The sequence below is a fragment of the Panthera uncia genome, chromosome B4, assembly GCF_023721935.1.
Source record: "Panthera uncia isolate 11264 chromosome B4, Puncia_PCG_1.0, whole genome shotgun sequence".
Taxonomy (NCBI): Eukaryota; Metazoa; Chordata; class Mammalia; order Carnivora; family Felidae; genus Panthera; species Panthera uncia.
This window is the reverse complement of record NC_064809.1, coordinates 40,898,726-40,907,871: the sequence shown is the minus strand read 5'-3', so window position 1 is coordinate 40,907,871 and position 9,146 is coordinate 40,898,726. Positions and strand designations below refer to the sequence as shown.

The window sequence follows — 9,146 nt, the reverse complement described above, 5'->3', positions numbered from 1 at the left end:
ACAAGAACAAACAATCCTAAAATTTGTATGAAACCACAAAAGATCCCAAATAGCCAAAGCAATCTTGAAAAAGAAAAACAAAACTGTAGATATTACAATTCCAGATGTCAAGTTATATTACAGAGCAGTAGTAATTAAAACAGTATGGTACTGGTATAAAAATAGACACATAGATCAATAGAATAGAACAGAAAACCCAGAAATAAACCCACAATTATATGGTCAATTAATCTCTGACAAAGGAGGAATGAATATCCAATGGGAAAAAGACAGTCTCTTCAACAAATGGTTTCTGGAAAACTGGACAGCCACATGCAAAAGAATGAAACTGGACTGCTGTCTTTCATCATACACACAAAAAAACTCAAAATGGATTAGAGACCTAAATGTGAGACGTGAAACCTAAAAAAGAGCACAGGCAGTAATCTCTATTGCCATAGCAACATTTTTCTAGATATGTCTCCTGGGGCAAGGGAAATAAAAGCAAAAATAAACTGTTGGGGAAACAGAAAATTGTGCAGGTTTTGTGGGTGTGCACCAGAGAAACATGGCTCAAGAAACCAATCACAGCCAAGTGCCTATGCTTTGTTCTACTGGCTGCGGATTTTATGGAAACTCTCTACAAATGGCATGTGTTCAGTATGATATAAAGAACATCTTCAAAGGCAGAATAGCAGTAATGGTAGAACCAGCCCACCTGCAGCTTCTGTCGGTAGTATGTCTGAGTCTTCTTCAGTCCAGGACGCAGACGGCTCCATCCCCGATGCGCAGTCACCACTGGACTCCATATCTGCATCCATGTAGCCAAGACCTGTATCAAATCAGCCACTCATATCAGAATCTGTAACATCTTCCCAAGTGAACAGTATACCTGTGGACAAAGCAATGCCTGAAGGGGAAGACCTGCAAGCTTCAGTATCAGATATGGCACAGCAGCCATCTGAAGAGCAAAGCAAGTCTCTTGAAAAACCAAAACAGAAAAAGAACCGCTGTTTATGTGCAGGAAGAAAGTAGGGCTTACTGGGTTTGAATGCCAGTGTGGACATGTTTATTGTGATGTACACCGTTACTCAGACGTGCACAATTGCTCACACAATTACAAAGCTGATGCCACGGAGAAACTCAGAAAAGAAAACCCAGTAGCTGTTGGCGAAAAGATCCAGGAGATTTGAACCCCTGCCGGAATACAAACTCCTTTGACCATCTGCACACTAAAAGTTGACTTGACGTCTTTTTTTCCTAGTCCTTGGGAATGTAGAGCGGTGTACGTTGCATAGACCTTTTAATCATGCATGTCATCAGAAGAATAGATTTTTGGTTTTGTTTTGGAAATGACTGAACATTTATTTCCACTGCAGTTCCTGTGGCTGAAAAGACTTAAGTAAACTTTACAAGTATTACCTTTTTAAGAGCACTTTAATTTTAGTAGAGTGCAGAGGGCTTTTATAACAAAGGTGGAGAACTTGCAGAGGGCTGTGGTTTTCCCATTATTAAGCATGCATGCATTGATCTTGCAGTTTATTTTTCTTCCTGTGTGTGTATATACAACTTTTCTCTGCAGCATATTTCTCTTTTGATGATGCCCATTAGGGCACAACTCACTACCAGTAACTGAGCATATTTTAATCATTATGGCCGCTTCTGTTATTTCATTAACAAAGGTTATACAGGTGTCAGCATATGGTTTCTTTGCACCTGCTATTTCTGTCTGAATCATCTGTCACAGGAGAGTGTGTGCTGATGAGATTCTAAGTTTGTGTGTTTTTGAATTATTTTGAGCAAGGGAAGGAACAGCTGTATGCATTTCATTGCTGACTGCAGGTTTCTTTCAGATTGCGCTCACCGGTCTGGGTGTGTATACAATATGAAGAATGATCCGGAGTAATTGTGCTGTGCTTATGTTTACCCCACCCATCTGTGATTAAATAAAAAGGAAAACCATAAATAAATAAATAAACAAACAAACAAACAAGCAAGCAAACTACTGGGACTACACAAAAATAAAAAATGTCTGCACAGCAAAGGAAACAATCAACAAAACTAAAAGGCAACTTACTGGATGGGAGAAGAAATTTGCAAATGACATATCCAATAAAGGGTTAGTATCCAAAACATACAAAGAACTGATAGAACTCAATACCCAAAAAACAAATAATCCAATAAAAATTGGCAGAGGGGCACCTGGGTGGCTCAGTCAGTTGTGTCCAACTTTGGCTCAGGTCATGATCTCACAGTTTGTGATTTCAACCCTTGCGTTGGGCTCTGTGCTGACAGCTCAGAGCCTGGAGCCTGCTTCAGATTCTGTGTCTTCCTCTCTTTCACTATTCCTCCCCTACTTGCACTCTGTATCTCTCTCTCTCTCTCTCTCTCTCTCTCTCTCTCTCTCAAGAATATAAAGATTAAACAAATTTAAAAAAATAAAAGTGAATGCAATGTAAGTATCTGGTGCTGGTAGTAGTTATCATTGTCACAGTCACAGTGGTAGTAACAAGATAAAGAGTTCCAATATAAATCATGACAAAAATCACAAACATCCCAAGTTTAAAAGGGCAGACATCATTAGCAAGTAATTCACAAATGAAGGATTAAATTAGCTAATATGTACCTGTTTTTCCTTACAAAACTGGCCAGTTTTTTTTTTAAGTCCCTGATTTTATTTTGAGAAAGAGAGAGAGAGAGCATGAGCAGAAGAGAGGCAGAGATAGAAGGAGAGAGAGGGAGAGAGAGAGAATCCCAGGCAGGCTCTGCACCATCAGCTCAGACCTGATGCAGGGCTCGAACTCATGAACGTGAGACCATGACCTGAGCCAAAATCAAGAGCCTGACGCTCAACCAACTGAGCCACCCAGGTACTCCAAAACTGGCCACGTTTTTAAAATTTGATAAATAGCCAATGTTGGTGAGGGGATATGGAAATTAAAACTTGTATACAATGTTAGTGAGAATGAAATTTAGTGCAAACATTTCTGGCAGGCAAATGATTTTTGTGTATCAAAAGCTTTGAAGGTATTTATAGACTATAAAACAGTAATTCCACTCCTAGAATGTTATTGAGAAACACAATCATGAAGTGATTTACATTTAAATATAAGGAAGTTCAGAACAACATTTTTCATAATGGCCGAAACACTGAAAAAGAGGGGCCAAGATGGTGGAACAGCATGGAAAGTTTTTTTGAGTCTTGCGTCCATAAAATACAGCCAGATGAACATTAAACCATCCTACACACCTAGAAAACTGATTTGAGGATTAACACAACAATCTGCACAACCTGAACCACAGAACTCAGCAGGTATGCAGTGCGGAGAGGTGAACTGGGGAAGAGAGAAGCCGAGGAGGGCAGGGAGCTCTTTTTGCTTGCGAAGAGAGGACAGAGATGGGGGGAGGACAGGAAAAGCACCCCTCCCCAAAAGCAGCTGGAGAGAAAGTGGAAAAGTAGAAACAGCTGCAGGGACTGAACAAAAAAAGGGAGAAAGGAGAAAGAAAAGGGTTTAAATTCCATTAAGACTCTATAAGCAGGGGGAGTGCAGAGTCAACTCCACAGCTCAATACGTAGCAGTGCTCTGATGGGCAGGACAAGTCCCCAGGAGCAGAGAGTGAGGTCCAGGTGTCCTTGGGCCACATGGGGAGAGGCTGTTCCCCTACTGGGAGGACATTTGGTAGAGGCTGTATGGTCACCTGACAGCCAAAGTTCCCAGCAGACCCCAGAGAACAACCACATTCGTTGATGCTGGAACAAGGATGTTAAGGGGGGAAGCCTGGTGCCGATATGTATTGTGATTTTCCATAATCCCTGAAACACTTCTGCGACATGATCGTGTGAAGTGCTTCTGGGGCAGACTAGCACCCAGCCACAGTTTCTGGGCGTCAAAAGCAGCATGATCCCACAAATGTTCCTGAGGGCTGGCCGGCACCCAGCCATTGCTTGGTGAGACCCTTCCCCCAGAAGGTCTGAGCAAGTGAAAGCCACAGTCCCTCAGAAGTGAGGGATTGGGAAACACAGCCACATCTAAGATAAAACTCAGGAGGGAGGTGCCGCCTGGCAACCTGACAGCTTGGTCACGGACAGTGTAAAAGCAGGGAGTGGACAGAAGGCAGAGACAAAGGATGGGTGTACGATTGCTGATCAAGGAGAACCGAGTTCTGATACTAGAGACTGGGTAGCTGGGTGACTCCATTTCACCCCTCCCATGCATGCGCATACACACCTACAAGTCCCACAGCAATCCATCCCAGGAAGCTAAGCAGCACCATCTAGTGGAGAACAGAGCCATTACACTAAGCCCCGCCCAACTGGGCCAACCTCGCCCTTCAGAAACACCACAAGTCTCTCTGCCTGCTAGTTTACAGACTATAAAGTGCTTCATAGTTTGACTTCTAGGGGAAAATGATGTAATTTCAATTGTATTTCAGTCTGTTTGCTTGTGAACCTATTCCATTTTATTTCGTTTTCATTTCTTTTCTTCTTCTTGAATACAGAAAGAAAAATTTATTTTTATTTTCAATTTTTATTAAAAATATTTTTCTTTAACTTTTTTCTACTATTTTTTTACTTTTTTGTAAATTTTTCAAATTCTATTTTACTTTCATCATTTCATTTTATTCTATTTCACTCTATTCATTTTTTCAAATTTTCAAACATCTTCCCTTTTTTTTCTTTTCTTATCTTTCCCTTTTTTCTCTAATCTGTCAAATAAATTTTATTTTTCGTGTTGTTTTTAATTTTTTAATTTTAATTTTTTTTACCTTATTAATTCCATTCCTTCCTTCAAAATGATGAAACAAAGGAATTCACCCCAAAGAAACAGCAAGAAGAAATGACAGCCAGAAACTTAACACAGATACAAGCAAGATATCTGAACCAGAATTTAGAATCATGATAATAAGAATACTAGCTGGGATTGAAAATAGATTAGAATCCCTTTCTGCGGAGATAAAAGAAGTAAAAGCTAGTCAGGATGAAATTGAAAAAAAAAAAAAACAACGCTATAACTCAGCTGCAATCTCGAATGGATGCCATGGCGGCAAGAATGGATGAGGCAGAGCTGCGAATCGGCAATATAGAGGACAAACTTATGGAGAATAATGAAGCAGAAAAAAGAGGGAGACTAAGGCAAAAGAGCATGATTTAAGAATCAGAGAAATCAGTGTCTCATTAAAAAGGAACAACATCAGAATCATAGGGGTCCCAGAAGATGAAGAAAGAGAAAAAGGGGTAGAAGGGTTATGTAAGCAAATCATAGCAGAAAACTTTCCTAACCTGGCAAGAGACACAGACATCAAATCCAGGAAGCACAGAGGACTCCCAATAGATTGAACAAAAACTGACCATAAACAAGGCACATCATAGTCAAATTCACAAAATACTCAGGCACGGAAAGAATTATGAAAGCATCAAGGGAGAAAAAAGTCCTTAACCTACAAGGGAAGACAGATCAGGTTTGCAGCAGACCTATCCACAGAAACTTGGCAGGCCAGAAAGGAGTGGCAGGATCTATTCAAAGTGTTGAATCAGAAAAATATGCAACCAAGAATTCTTTATCCAGCAAGGCTGTCATTCAAAATAGAAGGAGAGATAAAAATGTTCCCAGACAAATAAAAATTAAAGGAGTTTGTGACCACTAAACAGCCCTGCAAGAAATTTTAAGGGGGACTCTCTGAGGGGAGAAAAGGTGAAAAAAAAAAAAAAGCAGCAAAGACTAGAAAAGACCAGAGAACACTACCAGAAACTCCAACTCTAAGGCTACATAATGGCAATGAATTCATATCTTTCAGTACTCACACTAAACGTTAATAGACTCAATGCTCCAATCAAAAGACATAAGGTAACATAACAGATAAGAAAACAGGATCCATCTATATGCTGTTTACAAGAGACCCACTTTAGACCTAAAGACACCTTCAGATTGAAAGTAAGAGGATGGAGAGCCATCTATCATGCTAATGGTCAACAAAAGAAAGCCAGAGTAGCCATACTTATATCAGACAATCTAGACTTTAAAGTAAAGACTGTAACAAGAGATGAAGAAGGGAATTATATCATAATCAAGGGGTCTATCCACCAAGAAGACCTAACAATTGTAAACATTTATGCTTCACATGTAAAGCACCCAAATATATAAATCAATTAATCACAAACATAAAGAAACTCATTGATAATAATACCATAATAGTTGGGAACTTCAACACCCCGCTTACAACAATGGACAGACCATCTAAACAGAATATCAACAAGGAAACAATGGCTTTGAATAACACACTGGACCAGATAGACTTAACATATATTCAGAACATTTCATTCCTAAAGCACCAGAATACACATTCTTCTCCAGTGCACATGGAACATTCTCCAGAATAGATCACATACTGGGACACAAACCAGACCTCAACAAGTACAAAAAGATCAAGATCATCCCATGCATATTTTCAGACCACAATGCTATGAACTCGAAATCAACCACAAGAAAAATTTGGAACAATAACAAATACTTGGAGACTAAAGAACATCCTATTAAAGAATGAATGGGCTAACCAAGAAGTTAGAGAGGAAGTTAAAAAGTACATGGAAGCCAATGAAAATGATAACGCCACAACCCAAAACATCTGAGACACAGCAAAGATGGTCATAAGAGGGAAATATATAGCAATCCAGCCCTTCCTAAAGAAGGAGGAAAGGTCTCAGATACACAACCTAAACTTACACCTTAAAGAGCTGGAAGAAAAACAGCAAATAAAACCCAAAACCAGCAGAAGACAGGGAATAATAAAGATTAAAGCAGAAATCAATGCTATCAAAACCAAAACAAAAAACAAAAAAACAAAAAAACAAAAACAGTAGAATAGATCAATGATACCAGAAACTGGTTCTTTGAAAGAATTAACAAAATTTATAAACCCCTAGCCAGTGTGATAAAAAAGAAAAAGGAAAGGACCCAAATAAATAAAATCAAGAATGACAGAGGAGAGATCACAACAACCAACACAGCAGAAATACAAACAATAATAAGAGAATATTTTGAGCAATTATATGCCAATAAAATGGGCAATCTGGAAGAAATGGACAAATTCCTAGAAACATATAAACTACCAAAACTGAAACAGGAAGAAATAGAAAATTTGAACAGACCCATAACAAGTAAAGAAATCGAATTAGTAACTAAAAATCTCCCAAAAAACAAGAGTCCAGGGCCAGATGGCTTTCCAGGGGGATTTAATAAGCATTTAAAGAAGAGTTAACATCTATTCTCTTGAAGCTGTTCCAAAAAAATAGAAATGGAAGGAAAACTGAAGCCAGCATTACCTCGATTCTAAAACCAAAGATCCCACTAAAAAGAGAACTATACACCAATTTCCCTGATGAACATGGATGCAAAAATCCTCAACAAGATATTAGCCAACTGGATCCAACAATACATTAAAAAAATTATTCACCACAACCAAGTGGGATTTATACCTGGGATGCAGGGGTGGTTCAATATCTGTAAAACAGTGTGATTCATCATATCAATTAAAAAAAAAGACAAGAACCATATGATCCTCTCAATAGATGCAGAGAAAGCATTTGACAAAATGCTTGATAAAAACTCTCAAGACAGTAGGGATAGAAAGATCATACCTCAAGATCATAAAAGCCATATATAAAAGACTCAACGCTAATATCATCCTCAATGAGGAAAAACTGAGAGCTTTCCCCCTAAGGTCCAGAACAAGACAGGGATGTCCACTCTCACCACTGTAATTCAACATAGTATTGGAAGTCTTAGCCTCAGCAATCAGACAACACAAAGAAATAAAAGGCATCCAAATCAGCCAAAAGGTCAAACTTTCACTCTTCACAGATGACATGATACTCTATATGGAAAACCCAAAAGATTCCACCAAAAAAACTGCTAGAACTGATCCATGAATTCAGCAAAGTTGTAGGATATAAAATCAATGCACAGAAATCGGTTGCCTTCCAATACACCAACAATGAAGCAACAGAAATAGAAATCAAGAAATCGATCCCATTTACAATTGCACCAAAAAACATAAACTACCTAGGAATAAATCTAGCTAAAGGGATGAAAAATCTATACACTGAAAACTATAGAAAGCATATGAGAGAAATTGAGAAGACACAAAAAAACGGAAAAATATTCCATGCTCCTGGGCAAATATTGTTAAAATGTCAATACTATCCAAAGCAATCTACATATTCAATGCAATCCCTATCAAAATAACACCAGCATTCTTCACAGAGCTAGAACAAACAATCCTAAAATTTGTATGGAACCAGAAAAGACTGTGAATAGCCAAAGCAATCTTGAAAAAGGAAACCAAAGCTGGAGGCATCACAATTCCAGACTTCAAGCTGTATTACAAAGCTGTAATCATCAGGACAGTATGGTACTGGCACAAAAACAGACACTCAAAACAATGGAATAGAATAGAGAACCCAGAAATGGACCCACAAACCTATGGCCAACTAATCTTTGACAAAGTAGGAAAGAATATCCAATGGAATAAAGACAGTCTCTTCAGCAAGTGGTGCTGGGAAAACTGGACAGCGATGTGCAGAAAAATGAACCTAGACCACTTCCTTACACCATACACAAAAATAAACTCAAAATGGAAGAAAGACCCAATGTAAGACAGGAAGCCATCAGAATCCTTGAGGAGAAAGCAAGTAAAAACCTCTTTGACCTTGGCCGCAGCAACTTCTTAGTAACACGTCTCTGAAGGCAAGGGAAACAAAAACAAAAGTGAACTATTAGGACCTCATCAAAATAAAAATATTCTGCACAGTGAAGGGAACAACCAGAAAAACTAAAAGGCAACCAACAGAATAGGAGAAGATATTTGCAAGTTATATATCAGATAAAGGGTTAGTATCCAAAATCCATAAAGAACTTATCAAACTCAACACCCAAAAAACAAATAATCCAATGAAGAAATGGGCAGAAGACATGAACAGACATTTCTCCAAAGAAGACATCCAGAGGGCCAACTGACACATGAAAAAATGTTCAACATCACTCATCATCAGGGAAATACAAATCAAAACCACAATGAGATACCACCTTACACCTGTCAGAATGGCTAACATTAACAACTCAGGAAACAATGGATGTTGGCGAGGATGCGGAGAAAGAGGGTCTCTTTTG

At 38.6% G+C, this 9,146-nt stretch overlaps 1 pseudogene; it reads left to right on the top strand.

Moving 5' to 3' along the window:
- Nucleotides 1-505: 505 nt before the first annotated feature.
- On the top strand, nucleotides 506-1,196 carry LOC125918807 (AN1-type zinc finger protein 6-like; annotated as a pseudogene).
- Nucleotides 1,197-9,146: the final 7,950 nt, after the last annotated feature.